General features: G+C 35.6%; 1 protein-coding gene across 3 annotated transcripts in view; it reads left to right on the forward strand.

Moving 5' to 3' along the window:
• Nucleotides 1-16,608: 16,608 nt before the first annotated feature.
• LOC108358398 (protein FAM13A) overlaps nucleotides 16,609-23,787 on the forward strand; it is a 120,283-nt gene continuing 113,104 nt past the window's right edge. For all 3 annotated transcript variants that reach the window (XM_017609708.1, XM_017609710.1, XM_017609712.1), the window contains exon 1: nucleotides 16,609-17,204. The gene's annotated coding sequence lies outside the window, so the exon portion shown is untranslated. The remainder of the gene's footprint in view (nucleotides 17,205-23,787) is intronic.

Below are 23,787 nucleotides of genomic sequence, written 5' to 3' on the forward strand. Positions count from 1 at the left end.
TTACCTGTCGTTATATAAGGTAGCATTAATATCACTGATGACAGTTAAGCCTTAGGTTNAATTTGCACAAAAACTAATTTGTGATTTTAGAAACCATCTGGGACTTATTACCTGTCGTTATATAAGGTAGCATTAATATCACTGATGACAGTTAAGCCTTAGGTTTATTTTTATATCAGAATCTCATCTTTGTGAAAAGTGTGCAGATAGAGGGTATTATTGAATATAAGCCCTCGATGTTTAAAATATATAAAAACTTTATTTCAACGTATACAAAAAATGTGGGAGACGGAAAGGGGGGCCGCGACGTAGGGCGCGGCGGTGTGCCGCGAAGCTAAGCAAATTTAATGTTTGAAAGAGAAATAATGTCAATGGATTTTATTTCGTTTTTAAAAAGGTAATAATGTCAATTGACTTTATTTCGCACCAGGGTGGGAAATAAAGTCAATTNAAAAAGAAGTCTGATGAGGAGATGTGGTGATCTCCGAAATAGTGCTATAACTTCTACCGCTTAGACTTTGTTGCTTTTTCAATTTTTCCTAATAAACAATCGTGGTACAAAGCTCAATAAAAATATTAAAAATAATATGTTAACAAGCCACAATAACATTGAGAAATGACCTTATTTCCGTTGATCTTATTACCTGTCACCAATGCCAACTTCATTTGCCCATCCTGCCTTGAAGAGGATGAGACGGTGGAACACTTCTTGCTTGTTTATCACCGATTTATATAGATTCGGTCTTTTCTTTTTCGTCAATTTTTGAAATTGAGGTTTGGCGTTAAAAGCTTTGCAGTTTGGTAGTTTCAAGTTTTGTGTTTTAAAAGTGCGAGTGACGAGTATTTTTCGCATCACTTTGAAACTCGGAGCGATAAAATTAGAAATGATGCCATCAACACAAATAAATTATTTGACAAATACATCACATGCAAATTCATGAGTGAGCCGAACGAATGTGAGGAGTTTATTTAGTGCTCTTAAAAATAAAACTCCTCGAAGCGAAATTGTTTTTCATGGCTTTACGAGCTATGTTTCTTAAAACTTTTAAGTATGTAATCACATTATTTTAATAAATAAAGCACAAGAAAATATTTTATTTTTATTTTTACCACTCCGAATTTAGTTTTGATACTCATCCGCGATGCAAACTTACATCGTTAGATTTAATCTTCACATTTTTTGATGAGCTTTGGAAATATGTTAGAAATGAGCATCAGAGGGTCCCCCGAAACCAGTAAAGTTTTGAAAGGGGTCTACGAGAAAAATAAGTTTGGGAACCTCTGATATAGTTGTATGAGAATACATATGTGCGTGTGTGTCGTATCCATACATACATACCTAGGCATGCAAATGGATGTGGAAGTGCTCATCAATTTTCAGGCATTTAACAAATATTTTTGATGTAGAAGAATCAAACTTGAATATTGTGCGTAGCGCACGCCAGAGTATACAATCTACTTGCTTTCGCTGACTGTCACAATTCATGCCATTGATAATGCAAGGACATCAAAAATAACCAATTTCAATCACCAATAGTTAGGCAAAAAACGCAAAACCAGCAAATTTCTGTCCACATTAAAGCAGACAGCTCTGCCCAAATGGCCGTCAACTTAAAGTGGCTCGCGATGGCAGCAATCAGTGTTGCCAACTTTTGATTTTCAAAAAGCACCAAAAACTTGGAAAAAAGCGTTTTGCCACACTAAAAGCACCAAATAATTTTGAATCAATGAATGTTTTTTTTCATAACAGTTTGTATGTATTTAGCAAAAACAAAAATTTAACAATATTTACAAGATTGCATACATAAATCAATAAACAAAACTTTTTCGCTCATAACGATTGAAAAGCCACATGCTATGACTCATGCTTACGACGTAATACCGAAGTACTGCACATTAAAACTGATATATCTCATGAAAGAAAAATCGAATCCCAACCAACAAAAATCATGCCCTAAGTAGAAATGAGCAAACAAATTTATGTTTTCATTATATACCCTCAAATATCGCCAAAAACCGGGATTTTGGCACTTTGAGGTTAGGATATCTCAAAATTCTAGTGCTACGGCAATTGTGCGGCCAGATTTGGATTCAGCACCAAGAAACGATGTGGTTTACTCGGGTGGTACAAAAATAAAAATTTTTACAAATAATTTGAAAAGAAAAAAAGAAATACTTAACTTACTCGCATATATACTAGCATTTTCAAGGCGAATAGAATTGAACAAGGTGGGTTTGCAAGGTCAGCTTTTTATCAATCATGGTTGTATTTAAGTGCATTTAAATTTGTAGATTTTTGTCAAATCAGTGCTGCCACAGCTTTAAATATTTAAAAATTATTTCAGGTCTTAACTATATCGAAGTAATTTTAGTTCAGAAAAAGCACTAAAAAAGGCACTAGGCACTAAATAATTTTTTTAGGCGTTTTAATTTTCAAAAAGCACTAAATCTAGTGCTTAAAGCACCAAGTTGGCAACTATGGCAGCAATATCAATGCTGCTCTTCCACTCCCCTTACGACTCTGGGAACACATTATTTTCATGTTGAACATCACGTACGCGCCGCTGCTGCTGCTGTTGTCACGAGGACACTGAGTGTTCGTTTCTTCCTCTCGGCTGTACTAAATAAATGCATGCCACCATAGTTGGACCACGCTAGCCAAATGTCACCACGTCATCATAATGAAATGCGTAGTTCCCACCCACTCATCAAGTGCTACCGCTTTCGAACCTTACCCTACCCCAAGAAAACTATTGCGCAGCAAAGCAAATATGCATGAATGTCATGGAATCGATAAAATCGCGCATGCGCTGCAAGTCGTGTATGTATGTAGTTGAAACATTGGCGTTTCCTAAGTTTGTCGTTTTTTGCGCCATTCACGAATTACGAACAGTTAAGAGTTGAGGCGATAGATAATACGAACATTCCCTCTCGTTTTTATAAATGATTTTCGGCTCTCTCAACCGCAGATGTTAGCCTTGCAGCATCCTTGCTTAGTTAGTTCTGTGGGAAATTAGTATTTACTCGTATATAAGTAGACATTGTATATGCAAATTTTCACATTCGAAGAATTACTTTCACACCTGTTCTATTATTACTCTACAAATTGGTTCTCATGCCATTTTCTTTTGCTGTTGTACTGCTATCTTAGATATATATTTGGCGTGTACGGTGTTTACATGCGGCGATATTACAGGCAACCTTCAGTTGAAAGCAACAAACGCCTGGTGTGAACGGCCTTTTAACTAATCGCTTCCAATGAAGTTGGGAGGCAGCCAACTTTTGATTCAACTAATCGCCTCTAAAATTGCCTGGAAGATCGCTTCATATGAACATCGTTTAAAGGCAATAAAGCATGCATTTCTTAGATCTCCATTTAACCCCATTCATTTATTTTGGATTTTGCTTTCGTTTCCAAGATGAAGCATTCTATGTATAAATTTTATCCAGAAACCCCTGCCAGATTGCTCCATCATACTTGTTCTTGAAAGAGGAACTTAGAGATGAGCGGCACGCTCTGAAACCTTAAGTGAATACGGCAACATTGCAGAATACCGGTTGCCAAGCAATTGAATTTAAAATAAGTCGGGTTGATCCCGAAATTGTGCTTTTCAGGTGAAAATGTAAGAAGCACCCCTTGTAAATAGATAGGGCATCCTCTACTGAGGATAAATGCAACTGCGCAATTCTTGTTGACTGTCCGAGGAAACCCACAAGTTTGAAAATCAGTGGTGATGAAAGGATGGAATCCGAAATCAAGCCTTTTCAACTAAATACATATACCCTGGCACCCGTTCACCACCTCTACACAATGAAGGGAACTGTTTTTTTTTTATTGAATTTGACCAAGTAAGTGCCTTTTTCAACCTCTAAATGATGCTCTATCTTTTGGTCGTATTACCGACTTCCGGTTTGGACCATAAGTGGGTTAAACTGCCCTGTTTCAAATGCGAAATACATATTTTTCACAACGGGGCCTTCCGAGAAAAAAGATACCAACAAAAGTTGCGTGATGTTGTCCACAGTATCCGAGTCTGTAGTAAAAACATATGTATATGAGCCATTCTTTTTTAAGTCGGACGGATTTCGTAAAAAAAAGTTGTGGAACAAATGTTGTTAACGAAGCGATATTCTGCTGAAATCCGCAATAAAATCTACGTTTTACAAACGCCCATTTTTAGGGGTTTGTCGCCTTCAAGAAAAATCTTACCGTACAAATATTATACCTGGATAGGTATTCTATCGGAATCTGCAATAAAATGTAAATTCTTGCAAAAACTCGATGTTTAACACCTTACTAAATATATCTTAACATAAGTTTTGGAAAACAAATTAAAAAAAACATGTTTATTCTCACAACATAAACCATCTCGTCATAAAGCAAAATATTTTAAAAATAGTTCTTGAAAAATCCCCATTTTTTGAACCACGTTTTTTATAGAGAATTGAACAAAGATTACGATGGTATAATTATAAATCCCTAATTTACTGGTCTTCACTATGCAAATCAACTTCAAAAAGTTCAACTCTTAATAGCAAAGTTAGCTTTAGGACAATCTTGACCATCTTAAATATAGAAATATTAAGCCGGTTTCTTTAGCTTTAAAACGACGTTAAGATGAAGTCTCTACATAACGATTTGAAGGAGTACATGATTAGTCAGAATCACGAAAAAATGCAAACTTTGACAGATCATATCTCCAAAGAAAAAAGCGAAAAAAAAATTCTTCGCACACGTGTTAGCTTATTTCATGTATAGAACCCATAATTAAAATTTCAAGCCAATCGAAAGTGTGACACCAAATTTTGTGTCCGATATGAAAAAGAATGTCTCATATGTGTAATTTAAAAAATGGTAGCACGTCATCGCGCTTTCACGGATCTAATCAGATTCGCACTGTCGGAATAAGCGAGTGCGAAGGATTAGATTCGTGCGAATGGCATCTCTCGGACCGGAATGGGTCTGTTTCCGAAGGATGTCATTCTCATGAATCTAATCCTTCTCACTCGCTTGTTATAACAGTGCTAATCGGATTAGATCTGTGCGGATGGCATCCCTCGGATACCGTAATAGGCATGATGATGATGACTAGGAAAGAATGTTAGATAGTCATACGCCATGTGTGAACTACATATTCATAAGATCATAAAAATGAAATTATTACGCATTTTCATTTGACCATTTACAGCTTTTTATTTTGTTGATAGCTTGACGTTTTGTAAAAAAGCAGGATTCAAATGTAAAAAGCAGGATGTAAAAAAAATTTACAAACAGTGTTTTATTTTTCATTCACAATACAAATTTAAAATGAAAATGACCTGATCTAGAGAAACGGTATACAGGGCCGTAATCTACGACCCATAATTAAGTTTACGTGTATCGGCGTTTTTTCGTCATTTTAGTGTCCCTACAGTGTTATTCTTAATAAAAGATGCCAAATGATATCCACTAATGCGTCGTAAATTTTGAAAATTGTTATTTTTTATCACCCAAACCCTTCCAAATTTGGTATGATACCACTTAACACTCATTGCCCATTCGCAACTAATGTGATTAAATGTATGCAATGCAACAACAACCCGAAATGGAACAAAGGGTGCGTGACCTTGGCAAAGTTGGGTGGTGACATACATTTCTATTAAATATACATATAAATACATGTGTAGATATGTAAACCTTCGTCTATTATACTAATCAACGTTAAGTGTTCATAAGAGTTTTTGTTGTTGTTGTTGTTGTTGTTAGACGACATGCAAGTAAATAAAAGGTGCGTAGGCGGAAATGAAGCTGCCTCGTAAAAAAGTTTGAAAACCCATAAAAGCACACAAAAAAATATATAAAAGTAAACAAAAATATTTGCGTCGTAAATTTCTTTATGCGACGTGAACTTTACTTCCTCCCTGCGTTTTTGGGCGCATCCTTTTGTCTATATTAGTCTATACTCTTACTTAATACGCGCATTGGTAAAAAAAACTACGTTTAGCTGTGAAAGCAATTGCCAAAAGGTATGTATGTATATAAATATGTATCTATGTAGATGTAAATATTTTTCAATTTAGCGCCTGTTGCAATTCAATATCTTTTGGCCTTTAGAAAACTCGATGACCTAATGGAGATGATAAATTGCCTTTTTTGGCGTTAAGGTTATTTTCAAAATAGCAATATTTTTTTACTTAGAAAATTATTTACAATATTAAGTAAGGACAAAAAAGTAGAAAAAAATAGCCTAAAGTAATTACATAATTAAGATTTTTTATCACTGCCTAGTTCGCTGCCGACCAGTTACAGACAGGCAATTAAGATTAATAAATAAGCGCCTCTTTCGGCTCGGAAGGCTTGGTAAAGCCTTAACCCTAGCTCCTTTCTTTGCTTATTTTTTTACCAAGAATAATGCAGTTGTTCGTACATCTCTGCGAATAGAAAGTTCTCACGTACTAGGCCGATTAGCTTGTTTTGAACTAATTTACCCGATCTGTTGCACTTACTGACGGTTTGTGTTTCTCGGTGCACCATCAGCTGATAATAAGATACGATTATTTTGATCAATCGATTTTTGCTCGAACCTAGCTTTGTAATAGCTACGCTAAAAAGTGGGCTGTCATACGACCTCGTTTTAATAAGTAGTAGGGGTTAGGGTTGACTGGGCAACCTCCACACAAACTTTGGTGCCTGAGGTCACGGGTTGCCTGTCGGGATTGCCCCTATTAGTGGCAGGAAGAACTCAGGTTAAACCCTTTACTCCCGCACCCCTACTCCGATCTGCCTAGGCGTATAGGTCAGACGTCGGCAGCGTTAAAGGTTGAGCCTTCCATTGATAATAGCCACACTGGGAATGATAGGATGGACCTGCACCACATGAAATGATGCTCTTCCGACATTTTAAAGTATCGGCCTTATTATTTAGTTGTTTTAATTTTGTTGTTGTTAATGCTGTTTGTGATTTGCTCGTTTACGTTCTCACGATTGGCGAGAAAGAAGTTCGTCCACCCGGCCAGAGATCCATTTTGCCCCGGATAAGGCTATAACTGCAATCAAGAAATATTTACGTATGGCGGAGCTGTTAGTTTAACTTGCTCTGTTCACGTAGCGATTGCTACTTAGAGCGACTACCTGGCAGGCGGTATGTGACGCTACTGGGCCTCGAGCGGTTCATTAACGATGCTAGCTAGCGATCTCTACGATTTTCATCCAGTTAAGTGTCCCGTGGAAAGCTGTAGCAAGTATTGTATGATGCTATAGCTGTGTGTATGTGTAATTAAATAGACATAGATAATCCGTATATTCAAATATCTGATAAAAAAAACGAAAGCCGGATATTAACCGTTTCTCCAGATAAATAAATGAACGGATATTAACCTGATATCCGGATAATAAAAGGGAACGGATATTAACTGGAGATCCAGATTTTATCCATATACACGAATAACCGAACACATATCCGAATACACGGATAGTCTTAGCACTACGATCTGCATAACCATCATAACCATTGTACCACCCAAAAATATTTAGTCCACATTTTGCGAACTGTCATAAATCAAGCTGTCATGAATACATACATATATACACATATGACACTTTAATCCTTATTTTTACTTGAATATTTATACAGGTGAGTTTGACAGCTGACGTATGCCACCACTTCCGTGTAGGCGTTACAAGCGATATCAACACGCAGAGTTGCGTCAGATTACAAAATGTTGCAAATGAAAAACAGAATTGTTATTCGTAACTCAAACGCAACGTTGGGCGTCATTGAAAAAATGCGCGCTGCTAACCCTTTGTCTTTAACAGTTATGTGCACACATACTTGTATTACAATACAGATCGTTTAAAAGTTTGCACTTTTGAATAGCGTATCCTGTGCGCAAGCAGTTAGAAGTTGGCTCTTAGCCATTGACAGCTGCCAATAGTTATATGTGGCAAGTGACAGTGACATAACTTTCTGAACGGCAAGCGTTTATGTTTTAAATTGATTGACATTTGACACAAGCGAAGTGAAAAGGAACAGTAGATCTTTTTGGAATGAGAGCTTAACGCGTATGAGTGAAGTAAGTGTGACACAGTAGATTTTAAGGAAGTACGAAGTTTAATATTTATTGTAGTTATAACGCGATTCCTGACTGACGCAGATCTTTGACAGCAATCATTTGTGATATGTAAGTGTATTATTACTATTTTTACTATTTTTTTTATTTCAGAAAATTTGCCCTACAGGCTTTGGCAAATTTAGTAATGTAGCCATACTCAGTTGAAGAACGCGTAAAAGTGATGCAAATGTTTTAAAATAAAATCTGCGGCCTTATTGCGTCACCCTGTAGATCAGACCTCAACCCTCAAAGTTTCTTTCAGCGGACAAAAGTTGCACCAAACATTGATAAATAATCACCTAAATTCCGAACTCATTTTCTAAGTAAATATTCAAGACGGGCGTTGTTCTAGACGCCGAGGTAAAATGGGTACGTAAGGTTGAGGAGAGAGCAGAGAAGACTGCCATTCATAAATTTAAGACTGTCATTCAGAACTCATTTAGCTCTAGTCGGTGTGGAAAGCTTAGAAGAAAAGTGGCAATCAAAAAATAGTCGGAAGGGTGCAGAGACTGCACACCCTATGAGCGGCATTTCTAAGCGTGTGAACGGCGCCGCTCTGGAGTAAAAGCCGCTCAATGCTCAGCCGCTCATTGCGTGGCCGCGGGGTTAGGGTGGATCTTAGGGCGGTCAAAGGAGCTGCTTACGCTTGCAAAGCCTCAGCTTTCACTGCTGGCGATTGGTATTCTCGATATTCAGCTGTCAGTACGATGATGAGGTGGAATCATCGCAGCAGTTTTTATTCGAATACTCAGCTTTCCGGAAGCTAAGGTAGAAACAGTTTTGCTCGCAGTTATTGACTAAGCCTGAATCTGGCTCGCGGAGTTTCGTCGTCTAAGGGCCGGTTACTCAATGTCGGATTAACAGAAACTGCAGCATAAACGTCTTTATCTACGTGCTAGATTCCATAGCATATGTATAAAAGGAAGTCGATAAAGATGCTTAACCTCTAGTTAGTGTTAATCAGACATTGAGTAACCGACCCTAAGTAGTGGTCTCCGTTAAGTTTACGTGGTATCACAAAAGCCAAACAAAATTACCATAACCATCAAAGTAGCAAGCAAATTACTAACACAAAATAGCTTTATTTTTATAGCGTTTTAAATTTCGAAATATTTTAATGGAATAACAAAATTAGAAACATGTAAAACTTTGCAAAAATACGAGTACAGACAAGCATTTGAATAATAATTGAATAATGAATGCTTGCGAGTCTAAGCATAAGCTGTGCCGCACCAAAATGCATACAAAAATAAAAAATATTTAAAATTCAAATACCTCCAAGTTTATCCTCTTCTAGCTTTTGAAACGGCACAAACGCCGTCTGGGCACTACATATTAAAATTTTAAAATTATAATTTGAATTGCATGTACTCGCTTTGGCATAACACCAAAGGCCACTTGCAAATGATGCTGTCATAATATACAGAAAGCCGAATTAAAATGATGATAAATTAAATAATAATCGTCACGTAAATCTTGGTTTATGTGACTAAACAATTAAAATTAATGTTATTAAAAATTTAAGGCTTAAATGCTGATAATTTTTTTTTAAATTAATTAAAAAAACACCGCGTTAGGATAAGGCAACGAACTCCGCTTTAATATTTAAAAACAAAAAACAAAAAAATTTATGTTTCAAAACGATTAGTGCACACAGTCACAGAACTTATAAATTTAAACTAAATAGCTCGATCGGGCTTGAATTTGAAGTTTTACTTCTTAAGCCCTTTATTCTCGTAACATATCACTTAAAATTTCGCTTTTGGTGTTGTATGTATACGGTAGAATATTTGAAAAACAATATTAGCAAAAAAATTCTATTAGGAGGTCTGGCAATACCGTTATCTCTGACCATTGGTCAGTGACGAATATGAATCGCTGTATTGCAATATACGAATATAAATACTAAACTTCGGGGCAGAAACCGTGTTTTTACTTTATTCTTTACTTTTATTCTGCGATATTAATTTAAGTGCAAGTTTGAAGTAGCTAAAATTTACCGTTGATTTTTGAGATTTTTTGTTGTCGAATATGTTGCGATTTTTCTTCCTTATAACGCATAAGCGAAATCTATTTTTATACTGAAAAAAATGCTCAAAAATCAAAGGCGATTTTTAGCTGTTTTCTAAAAATTCTAACTAAAAAGATTGAAATTTTGATGCCAATTTTTTTGAAGTTTGCTGAATTTTTTTGTTAAATTTCTTGCAATCTTTGAAACTGTGATATACATATGTGGTTTCTGTTATAGATTGAATTCTTTTTTTGAATGAAAAACATTATTAAAAATAAATAAACAAAAGTTGCAAAAATATAATTTCGAATTTGTGTGCCACTTTTTCCCATTTCAGTACCACTGTGCTGCGTTGCGAGAAAAAATGTTTTCACTAATAATCAAAACTAATTAAGATTTTATATTTTCTATGTAAAAACATGTTTACTTATTAGATTGCCTATGTTATGTTAACTTTTCTATCTGGCTCTGTTATTCTTAAGCTTGTTTAGATACTATGATACATATTTTCCTTCATTTTGCTTTCAAGTTACTTTGTTTATTCTTTATATATATGTATTTACATATTTGCAAAGACTTGCATTTTTGGCACAGTTTGTGTTTATTTGCATGGAGCTGTTGCTTGTTTGCGTACTTTCATTGTTTGCATTTAGCTCAGTGGGTGTGTCCAATAAAATTACACATTTCCCCTAGCGATTTTCGTTTGCTTCATTAGTCAAATTTTATTTTGGATATTACTAAATGATCTCGGTGTAGACGCTGTATGGCGTAAGCAAAAATACGCTTTTATTTATTTTATTTGTTTCTTTGTTAGTGGTATTAAACACAAATACTAGAAGCTATTTTGATGCCTATATATATATATATATATATATATGTACTTTGTCTTACGTAAGGTAATGTGCCTATGCAGCTTATGTACGTACATATGCACCCAGTACGGAAAGAAACTAGTTTACATAAATATTGGTGTTCAACCAGTTTTTTACGCATGGCGATGTACTGGGAAGCAGTCAATTATCCGACTTATGGTCAGTGTTGGCACTAATCGATTGATTTTTTAATCAATTAGTTAATTTGATTAAATTCAATCCGATTACAGTTAATCATGATTAATTTTATCTGATTACACAGTTAATCGTGACCGCGATTAAAAAAATTAATTTGTAATTATTAACCCTTTATTTGTTTAAGTAGGTTTGGTGATTAATTAATTTATGCTGGAATATTACAGTGAACACAAGCCCAGTTAATCGGGTATGGCAAAGTCTAAGCAATTTGGTGTGCCTTTTCTTTAAGACCTATTTTAACAGACGCTAAGCAAACTAGGTTTTAATATCCCCCCTGCACATGTGCGATGTGTTATAAAAATTCCCAGTTTATGTATTACTAATAATAATAATAATAATTATTTTTTTTATGTTATGCGTTTTTGATAAGCGTGAAACACAAAAAAATAACTATAATCCGTGTTTGGTTTCAAATTCGGACAAACTAGACTACTTAATCAGATTTTTTTTTAAATCGGATTAATGATCAGTGATTAAAATCACAACCGACGATTAGCGATTAAAAAAAATGTAAACATTAATCGTACGGATGATTACCAACACTGCTTACGGTACACTTTGTATAAATAAAAATTTAAAAATATGTGATACATATATTTGCAGATATATGTTCAACCAATTTAAAATTACTTAGTATTAAATACTGCAATAATTAGTTCCCCAAAGTTGGATGATTTTTCAATTAATATTGAATTATTTGCAAAGACATCAAAAGTGTAAGCATTTGGTTTATCTCAAGGAGGCTACATCAATTTGAAGTCAGTTGCTACATAAGCAAAAATAAATTACTTTTTCTGAGGAAATTGGTTGAGCTATGCCGTACTGGGTAGCTAATGGCGTAACAAAACGTATACGTACAGCAGCTTCAATATGTTTTATATTGGTATAGGTTATTCTATGTTCACTCCATTGTGTAAATCAATTAAGTAAATACCCAGCAAAAAACACGATTACCACAGAAACGAAAGTGGAAACGAGCTAGGCGATGGGAATCGCTTACCCTTTCGCTTCAAGAAGGCCTTATTTTAACATGGGCATGTCATTGGAGGTAAGCCCTTACCCGCAGCATTACCTTCAAACGAAGGGAGAACGCATGGATAAACAGAATCCAGAGAAGCGAACAAAGAATGCCTTACAGAGAAACTAATGTAGAATGCCTAGATNAGAATTTTTGGGTATTCATTCTATTTTTCAGCTGACTACGATGCAGCATTCTACTTTGCATTCTCCGAAATGAAGCAAAGAAGCGAAATAAAAAAAATATTGTAGGACATTCTACTTTGCATTCCCTGAAATGAAGCAAAGAAGCGAGACAAATAAAATATTGTAGGACATTCTACTTTGCATTTCCGGAAATGAAGCAAAGAAACGAATTAAGAAAGAAATATTATAGGACATTCTACTTTGCATTCCCTGAAATCAAACAAAGAAGCGAAATAAATAAAATATTGTTGGACATTCTACTTTGCATTACCGGCAATGCCTAAAAGAAGCGGAAAAATTCGAAGGCATTATAACGCTATGCCTTCTAGAACACGTTACCACTAAACGCGATTACCGATTTTTTGCTGGGTAGCTGCTCAAATTTGAATACGAATTCATTCGAATGGCATTAACTTATAGGTCTTTCGCTTACTCTTTATCGTTCATTCCTTCTACGAATTGTATGTATGTAGTTTTAGAAATTTTTTGTAGGTTAACCCTGCGGGGGACACTATTTGAAAAAGTTCGCCTCAAACATTTGGATCATACATACCTATTAACAGTATTTTTGACTACCTAGTTTTTTTTTCTTTCTTTAAATTGGGTGCATTAGATAGTTCAGAAGGTATTTTCCGTAGTGATTAATGTTATTGCCTCGGGTTTTCCAAACCGGGTTCCAACGGTTTTTTTCGAAAATCCTATAAGCGGTTCTTTTCGAATCTTGATTTTTCGAATATCGAATAAACGAGATTTTTTATGGAACAAACCGGTTTTTTCATTTCATACAAATCTTGACCTGGATCTATAAAAATTTTGAGTTTTCCGAAGTTTTCAGGGCTTTTTCCAGTTTAAGGGAAACCGCTGAATAGTTTTCAAATTATATTCTAGGCTATTTGGAGACGAACAGTAGATCACATTTGATACTAATAAAATATTTGGCGTTTAAACGTTTTCTACGTGTTTGGCCGAGCTTCTCCTCCAACTCGTGTTCTGTTTCTAGATGTTGTGACATAAATGGAGAGATCTAAACTTTTATTTCACCTCCGTAGAAGCTTTTTTATGGCAGAAGTATACTCGGAGGTTTGCCATTGCCTGCCGAGGGGCGGCCGCTATTCGAAAAAACGTTTTTTTATGTTGCTGGGACCAGAAATTTAACCCGAGTGCCAGTAGGCAAATCAAATCCGAAAAGAGTTAGAAAAAATGCAATAAAGTATAACAAAAAAGTTAAAATAAAAGCAAACGTGATTTTTTCACTGATTTTTATTTTTGATCTAAAAAAACCTTTGAACTTATTTTGCTTTGCGATTTTCTAAATAGAAGCGGTCTTTACTATTAAAATTTTATTGTAATTTTTGGTCATGACTTTACGCCAACGTAAGTATTTTCACTGTTTGGAAACTATCTAAAATAAAATCGGTTTATGGGGTTTTTTTCAAATCGAAATTTTTCGAATAACTCGAGAATAGGTTTTGGGAAAAAGGTGAATTATCGAACACCCAATCTCTCTTGACTCCGAAAGCGGCTTATCGCTATCCCCGAAAGCTCCTCGGGAATGTGAAGGAAGTGGGACCCAAGATGTTTAATCTTTAAGCTAGCGAAAGCAGTTGTTGATCGATGGGACAATGACAGGCAGCGCTTGCCCGTATCTCCTCTGCAGCAATATAAGTCTAGCGACACTCCTGAGGAAGCTCTTCGTCAAGGATGAAGCCCAGTTACTTCTCCCTGTGAGCGAGGTTTACAAATTGGAATTTTATTTCTCCGAGTGAAAAGAAAACAACAAGTTCCGTTTTAATAGTTACCAGAGTGCCTAAGGACTTATGTACCTCTAACTTTCAGTGCTAAGTCGTCAGCGTACGGGCCCACCCGATAGCTGCATTTTTCCAAAGTCTCCAGGAATTCGTTGACGATAACAGCCCAAAGTAGTTTGGAGAAAATTCCCCTTTTTGGAATAGTAGGGTTCTCTTCTCTATTAGGAATTCAACTCCCTTTAAGTATAGACAGACGGCAGTTGATCCAGATTTACAATTAATTCCAAAATGAATGCGGAACAGGAGGTACTTGCGATGACAACACTGGTAAAAAAGATCAGCTATTGTCTATTGTACTAAACAGTAAGCAAACAAAGCAATCGAGTTTTTCGTCCGCGGTAGCCGAGTGGAAACGAAAGAAAGGGCGGCTACGAACGCAATGGAAGGACCTGTCTGCACTCAAGGTATACAATTGGCGCAACCCCGCTACGCACAGAAACAATTGACGAGGTTTGTTGGTCTCAGCCCAAACCGACAAACGTTTGTAAAAAAAAAAAAAAAAAAAAAAAAAACAGAAGACCAACTCTTATAGCATTCGAATGCCTTGTTGAGGTGAGCTATCAAAAATATAACGCTTGCTTTTTATGGTCGAACCCTCTCTGGACGCGGAGCTATCAAGTTAACCCACAAAAATTGCTGTGCTGCTACTTATAGTTTTAACGCTGAGCTAAAGCCTACCCCCAAGCAACCCTGAGTTAAAAAGATAACCTGCTCTTCTGCAGGTGACTCTCATATTTAGTAGTCTTCCTGTATTACGGTCTTTGTGAGTACATACATATGTAAGTATTTAAGAATTAATGCATAATTCTTATGAAATACATGCATATTGTACTTGAAGACATGTTAGCCACAAATCCATTTCATCACAGCGAGCCGCATTTAAATAATGAAATTACGCTGAAATGGTGTACAACACTAATTTACATGCACCTTCTTTAACACTTTGTCCTTTTACCTTAGCATCAATCATTTTTTCTGATTGATGCCTTTGGTTAGTCTTACATCATTCGCTGCACTCGTGAAAGCGTGCAAAAACAAAGAAAGAGTAAAGTGTTTGGAACAATAAACTATACAATTTGAAATTATTCACTCATTCGTACGAAGAGCTATGGTTCGACGACGCGTCACCGCAACACTTGCTGCTTCAACACTTTTCTACACAATAATTGATTATTTTCCAACAAACAACGCGTGACGTGGAAAAAAAAAACTTAAAAAGTAATCTCTATAGAATTTGAAGTAATCGCTCAATACCTCAACGCTATATATATGTACATTTTTGTAGTCATAGAAAAACTTTCTTTGCCACAAGCCGAAGCGCCAACAATTGGGTATTACATCACCGCCCACCACAGACAGGAAAAACGAGTGCGCATTTTTTTTTTTTTAATTGAATTTTTCCATTTTTCATACAATGCAATTTTATTTCATTTTCATTCTTCTTACTAACTATTTTTTATTACCTTTTCCAATATACATACATACATAGGCAAATTGCTGTGGTTTTATGATTGCGGTAATTATTTCGAATGCAAAATATTTGCCGGCGTTTTTGTTGCTGTTGTTTTGTGTTTCTTTCCATCGTATGCGCAGCAGCGTAGCACACCTATAAAAAGTTAAGTGTAACTGAAACATTGCAAATAAAAAACGTTGAAAAAGTTAAAAAAAAAAACAAATACTTGTTTGGCAAAGGACTCTTCGTTCACAGGAACATACAGGACTCGCGCGCATGTATGGCTATGCCTTTGCATTTGTTACGCCCTCGCACACCCAGCTTCCTATTAATTTCTCATTCAAGTTCGCCCACTGCATTGCACTTTTTGCATCCACGCCGCGCCGCTCCAGGCTCACTTGCATTGTATTTGCATTTTTTTTTATTTATTTTTTGTCAAGCATATGTGGCCCAGGGCGTATGCGGCTGCACATTAATTATTTGTTACTCATACGTCCTGTGACCCTGGTTGTTTTCAAACATTTATGTGTACATTAAAAACAACTATGCATTTATATGCATTTTTCCTTGAAATATACTTTAACTTTAACTGTAATATTTTATAGCCACATTCCCCATGCGGTTTGACATCCTTTACTTCAGTTCTTACTCAGCCACACACTTCAAAGTGCATTTGCTCTGATAAACGTACATGCTCTCTCTCTCTCTCTCTCTCTCTCTCTCTCTCTCTCTCTCTCTCTCTTACTTAGTTCCCTCACTTAATGCTTGGTGTTCTCACTAATATAACCTCTCTCCTCACTGCTGACTGACACTATCCACAATTACGTCGCAGTTTTCGCTACAAAAACATCGGCTGAAAGCCTTCTTCGCTTCCTGCTTAATCATAGCAGTTGTGCGTCCCTTGCAAGCTATTCATGAGTTTTTAAATCGTATGTCGTCCTTGCCCAGCTTTTAGTTCGTTCGCAGCATTTCGTGAGTCAAGTACAGCCGTGTGTAGCATAGAAGTCGAATAACTGCCGTAAGCACGAACAGCACTAAAATAAACAAAAACGCAAATTTCATTCATACAAGCAAAAGTTTGCTTCAATTTGTTGCTACATGCAACTGCAGAAATAACAACCAACATACACGTTTGTCAGCAAGTGTCTTTGTGTGCATTAGAAACAACTCGGTGCAACCGCTGCACTCACTGCGCCAAGTCTGCCAGTCAGCCGCCCGTTCTTCAACGTTAGCCGAGCACTTTTACCGAAAACCACATGCATACATAGATATCCAACAACCTTCACCAGCCACCATCGGCTGGAATAGCAACAGACACAGCAGCAGCAGCAGCACCGGTTGCGGTTTATTTCGCAATTCGCAATTCGCAATTCACTCTCAGTCGATATTGGTCGCTTGTATGGCGCAGTTAGTTGGATTCTTACTCTTCTTCACTCTGCTGGCTAAACTGCAGTCGTCGTCCGAGTGGAAAAGTGTAAAGTGCGAAATTTTAAATGGGCCAAGCACACTAAAGCATACGACGTACTAATTTACATATTTGGGTTTTGCATGCATGCGTGAGTGCGTACGTAAGTATCACTTGGAAAAAATGCAATTAAAATTGTATGAAGCGCAAGTGGGCGCAAATTGAATTTGACTGTGGTGAACAGTGAATTTAGAGAGGGTTGCCAATGTGGAAATTTCATTAACTATTGCATAAAAGTACAGTAAATTAAATAAAAGCACACAGAAAATAAGCAAAATGATGACCTTCGAGATGACTCAAGCTTCGCAGAAAGATATACATAAATGCAGCCAATAAATTGTAAACTGTTTGCTAGAAAATCATGGGCCTACAAAGATTTGAAAAAAGCTACATTTGATTAAAATATTAACTCATCGTTTTAACGCACTCCTACAGTCATATAAAAGATAATAGGGACACGCCACTTTGGCCAGTTTTACCTATTTTCCTTTTATTTGTTTAGTTTTTGTTTCTAACAAAAACCATATATATAAGACCTAATTTCAAACTTTGTAGAAAAAAAGCAAAAAATGTTACAAAAAAACATTTCTCATTAAAAACTTTTACAAAAGTTCTAAGTATGCAGTTTCATAGCCCATTAAGTTGTAGCTTCATAAAGTGCAAGCTTCAAAGTACCTGAGAACTCGCGTGGATTTTTGATAATTATTTTCTTCGATACAAAAAAAAAATTTCGAACATACTTTGTCGGATTCGATAAATAGAGCAAATTTCATATTTTTTCGATTTCCAATAAACACTTTTTCGCTCATTTAAGAAGTCTAAGACGAGTTGAAGTTCGTATTTATATCTTCACAATCCGAATCTGTAGTAAAAACATGTACAGTGAAAGCTCCCATAAGCGGACACCGATGGTCACCTACTTTTTATCCTCCTATGGGACATGTCCCCTTATGAGAATTTCGCAAAAAATAATATTAAAATTAAAATTTAAAAAATTTAAATTTGCGGGTTCCTAAATGAAAATAATATTTATCCTTTAACTGATAAAAACAGAATGAATGGAACATAAATTCAAATTTATGGCGTTTTCCTTTCTGCCGACAAATCTCATTTCACGCTTCGCTGAAGCAGTTAGAAGGGGGCAATGAAAAGTAAAATTTTTTTTTTTAGAAAAGAAAACATCTTTGAATATGGAAGTGAGTACTTGTGTATATTTACATATCTACATGCGCAAGAGTCAACATCAGACTGAAAAAAATTAACCGCTTATTAGAGCTTCGCGTCCGCTTATGGGAGATTTTTTTCATAACTAGACATGTTTGAGTGTCCGCGTCCGTTTATCGGAAGATCCGTATATGGGAAAGCATTTTGTATGGAAAAAATGAAAAAAAAACAAAAATTGTTCGTTCCAAGGAATATGTCCGCTTAAAGGAGATGCCCGCTTATTAGAGCGTCCGTCTATGGGAACTTTCACTGTATGTCTTATTTAAAAAAATGTACTTCGGATTAGTTTAACTCACTTCCGGTCGAAACCGGAAGTCGGTAGTACCACCAAAAAGGAGAGCATCCCCGACTTGATAGGTCATGTTTTTGCGTTATTCAATAAAACATATTTCTCTGCATTTTAGAGTACGCGGACGGGTGGTCTAGGACACCCTGCGTATTTAAAATATGAACAAAATCAGACTATAAATACTAGAGTTGAGACTTTTAGTTCATTTCGATGATCGATCAACCTAGTTCAAATCACTCAAGTGAACTCGTTCATTTAGTTAATTCTCGTTCATTTTAGTTTACAACTTAAAATAGTGGATCCGAGAAATAAAACACTACTAATTATTTATCAAATAAAATTTTAGTATTTTATTTTGAATAGCATTCAAAGATAACATAGATATTAGCTTTCTTATGAGCAATTCACTTGAGATCATACATATACAATCTCGTTAGCTGAGCGGAAGATTGAGCTATCTCGGCAGCGCCCTACCTCAGAAAACTTTTGATCTTCCACTCAGCCATCGATATGTAGCTTTGTAACAATTCAGTAAAGATGATTATTTTAGTACATACAGCGGCCGTCAAAAATAGATGAATGATGTTCCGTTTTTAATATTTACAATATATTTTAAGCAAAATTTTTTTGATATTTTTTTATAAAAATATTGTTCATGCTTTAACAAAAACAATATACATAAATCACTCTTTCTAATATTGTGCACAACTTAGAAAAATTCCACAAAGTTTTATCTAAATTTCGAGCTTTTTAACCAGAATTTCTAGAAATTTTTTGGGCATGCAGTTCACAAGCTTATAAAATTCTAGTAAAATAAGTGCAACTTTTGAGCTGCTAAAAAATCGCATTGATTTTTAATAATTATTTTTGTTGGCGGCGTTTTGCACTTTTTTCTATTTACAGGTCTATTCTGCACGTTACCGAAGATTTTGTAGCCGGAAAATTGTATTACCAAATAATGTTACCAGTTCTTGTCACCGCGATTCTAGGTACGTTGGTAATGCAGTTAAAATATTCAGCAATTCAGCTATGAAGAATTGTGCAAATCATGGCATTGAATATTTCACGTGGCAATAATTTGTTACCGGTTTATGAGATGGTAAAAAACATTTGCCGGTTACAAGAGTACACAGAATGCTAAAAGGGTTTAAAAATTGACAAGAACTTTATTTACCGGTTACAAACTTTTAATTACCAGCGCAGAATGGACCTGTAATACATCGTTTTAAAGGTCTATAAATCCTCTTTTCAAAACTTGTTCGATTTTTAAAATCGGATGGAACAGGCTATCAATAGTTAAGTGCATCAAATACGAAAATAACGTTTTTTTAATAAACGCGGTTAGGACTCGGTATAATTAGCAAAGGCGCTGAAGGTATTTTACCCAAAGTTACTGCACGTTACTTGTTTGGCACGCCGAGTGGCCGAAGATATAAGAGCTCGCTTCAGTGATGTTGACGATTTAGGGCAGTTTTCTGCAGTTAAAGAATGTACACGAAAAAAACTGGTCGCACATAACCAAGCATAGCTCGGTTAATCATAACATTAAAATAAAAATCGGTAGACACTTAAAAAGCTGGAAGCATTTTCCACCTTACTGCATCATTTCTTTTTAGTAACAAAAATCAGTGTAGAAACGAGGACCAAGAAAGAAATCGATCGCGAGTTAATATTGCGCAAAAAGCTGGAAAATCCCAGCATGTTCCATAACGACATCGCAAAAAAGCTAAAATTTCCAAAGTCTACCGTTACTTATGTGCTTAAAAAATACAATGAATGTTTATCTTTAAAAAGGAACCCTGGTAGTGGCAGAAAAAAAGGATTTGCTTGCGAAATTAAGGCAAAGGAAGTGTTATCTGCTTTTAAGAAAAATCCTGGACTTTCGGTAAGAGATGTCGGCAAAAAATTAAACATGTCGTCTTCGTATATACAAAAAGTATGCAAAACAGCAGGACTACGTTCTTACAAAGTGAATGCAGCACCTAATCGCAACGGTAAGCAAAATTTGTTGGCGAAACAACGTGCTCGGAAATTGTACGACAGTCTCATACAAAAATTTGGCTGTATTGTTATGGATGACGAATCGTACGTAAAAGCCGATTTTAAACAAATCCGGGGCCGCGAATTTCACACTGCAAATAAAAGAGGCAATGTTGCAGATAAATATAAAAACAAAAAGTTTGACAAATTTCCCAAAAAGTTTCTCATTTGGCAGGCAATTTGCCAATGCGGCTTCAAAAGTGATCCTTTTGTAAGCACTGGTACAATTAACCAAGAAATTTATGTTAAGGAGTGTCTGCAAAAGCGACTTTTACCTCTTATACGGCTTCATAAAGATCCAGTGCTTTTTTGGCCTGATCTCGCGATATGTCATTACGGAAAAATGGCTTTAGGATGGTAACATAGAAACAAAGTGTATTTTGTAGCAAAAGAGGTGAATCCACCTAATTGTCCAGAGCATCGGCCGATCGAAACCTACTGGGCCGTTATGAAATCCAAACTTCTTAAGACCCACAAAGCTGTAAAAAACGCACAACAATTCAAAAATAAATGGCAGCTGGTTTCCAAGGAAATCACTGAAACTTCTGTGCAAGGGCTAATGAAGGACATAAAGTCAAAATTGCGATCGTTTGCTTATTACAAAGAGAATTAACTCTTTTTTAACGAATTTCAATAAAACTAAGTTTAGATGTAAATATATGTAAATATCGTTTAATTCCATTAATATATTTATGTTTTAGAACGTTTTAACTGTGACCAGTTTTTTTCGTGTACATTCTTTACCTTTATCTTTAAAGCTCACTTTATAATTCAAAGTTGGATAAAAATTAAAGCAATAGCCACAGTTAAGCATTTCTTTTGACGTAGGTATGTTTCTTGGGTGTAAACCAATTGAAACCCGAAAATAAAATGCTTTCCTTTAGACACAATCATAAATTTTAAAGCAACCTTTAAATATAAAGTGCACTTTAAAATTACAGCTTACATGAGAAAACGGCCCTTAATATCGAATGGGAAAAGATATTTTTATAATCTGCTTTGTGCGTTGAAGCTTTTAAGAACATGTATCCCAATATCGCTCTTCTGCCACAGCCCATATTAACGAGATGGGGAACCTGGTAAGAGGCGGCAAATTTTATTATCTAAAGTTTAAGGAATTTTAAAACTTTCGTAAAGATCTAAATGATAGTGATCCATATTGGATCTACCATTTATAACGTAAAAGTTAAAATCGAGCGTGCGTACAGGACGTATGAATAACATTCCCATCTTATCTGAGTAACTCATACGCCATGTACGTACGTTCGATTTTAACTATTCCGTTATAAATGGTAGATCTAATATGGATCCACGATTAAGAGTTTTGAAAATGTGACACCAGATTTGAGTTCAGCAAGCCCGAATCTCAAGATTCGGGCAAAAATGTTGAATTAACAAAAAATTGCCCTCCATCTTGGATCAGCCATTATGAAATTTTAAAATTTGACACCAGACTTGAGTTTAGCAACGCTGTCCACTCCCAGAGTATCAAGTTCAGATCAACAACTTTGCACTAAAAAAAGTCATAAACTCCTCCATTTTGGATCGGCAATTTTGAATTTTAAAAACCCGACACCAGATTTATATTCAGCCCCCCTAAAAATGCTTAGAAAAGCAACCCAAATTTTTTAGGTTTTGTAAATTTTATTAATGATATTATTTGTCGGTTCGTGAGTTTGATGAATTGCAGCCCTTGAACGTTTTTTTTTTTTTGTGTATTGGGCCAATTTTCGGATATAGCTCTGTTTCGATTGACATGGAACGCCCCATATATGTATGTATATATGTATAGCATGAACACATTTAGTTAAACTTTTGGCAAATAAAATTAAACTCTGGATTTGAACACTTAGCAGATATATTTAAACTTTGGGCAAATCAATTTAAACCTTGCGCAAATAAAATTAAACTCATTTTTTTTATCAATAAAATGGTTGAATATGATTCGTTATTAGGCCAATAAGTACCAAAAAAAAAACAAAACTTAAGTACTTAAAAATAAAAATTAACTAAAAAACAATCAAACCCAAAACAATCATATGATCAATCTGAATCTTTAGAACATTTCGGGGTATGCAGTATCAAATTACATGGTAATGTTTTAAAATTTAAAAATTCCTACAATGCTGTATTCATTAGTTTTCCATACTGGAGCACAACATATCAAATTTCGCAACAGTGACTTTTTAGCGCCATAGTGGCCATTAAATTAACCGTTTCACTGGAATGACGACTTATGTATGTATATCAACGCCTGGCCTCCATTTCACCAAGTGTTGACGGCACCACTGCGGTAGCTTCCACTTCAAAAAATAAAATAAAAATAAAAATCAAGAAAAAAATCCTAATTCAAAAGAGCTAGTATCCATACTTTCTACTTTTTTCTTTTGGGTTTTCTGTTGCTCTTCCTACATAAGGCCTGTATGCAGTTCTCAAGAAAACGGTCAAGAAAAAATTGCCATTATTTCGCGTGTGTGTCCAAGGAATTTTGACATTTTTGATACGTCACAGCCTGTTGCCTCACTCTTTCCTCAAGAAATAATAGAACGGGCATATATTTCTGCTGCAAACCTGGGTTGCCTTGTGCTCTTTTTTCACAAAAAACTTTAGAAAACCGTAGTAAAAAGCGTAGCAAATTTCTTAAGAACTACGTACTGCCTTAAGGAAATTTGACTCAAGAAAATTTCTTAGCCATTTCTTGTACGTCATTTTATATGGAGTTTTTGCTTTTCTTGAGAGCTGCATACAGGCCTATAAGTTGTTTCACCTCATTTTCCGCTGAATTTGTTATGAATTTCGCTCGAACAAAATTGTGTCAGTGTCGTATGTTTGTGCCTTTTCAGCTGAGTGAACAAGAAAAAAAAAACAACACAAGACATGCCAATGTGTGGGTGTGACTTGTAAGCGTTCTTTTAATGCTAGGTACTTATCTTTCTGAAGCCACAACGTAATTCTTACTTAAATGAATTGGCTTTTGTGTTACTGAATATGCGACAGCTAAAAAGCAAAAAAAAAAAAACTGCCGACAAATATGAAGGATAGTTAAAGAAAAGGCAAATGTGCTTAGGTCGACAATGTTGTTGACGAATTCCTTTGCTCGCTGTTATTTTCTCAAGTACTTATTGACAAGTGA

This window comes from Rhagoletis zephyria, unplaced genomic scaffold (genome assembly GCF_001687245.7).
Source record: "Rhagoletis zephyria isolate East Lansing unplaced genomic scaffold, Rhagoletis_zephyria_1.1 Rzeph_scaffold_00249, whole genome shotgun sequence".
Taxonomy (NCBI): Eukaryota; Metazoa; Arthropoda; class Insecta; order Diptera; family Tephritidae; genus Rhagoletis; species Rhagoletis zephyria.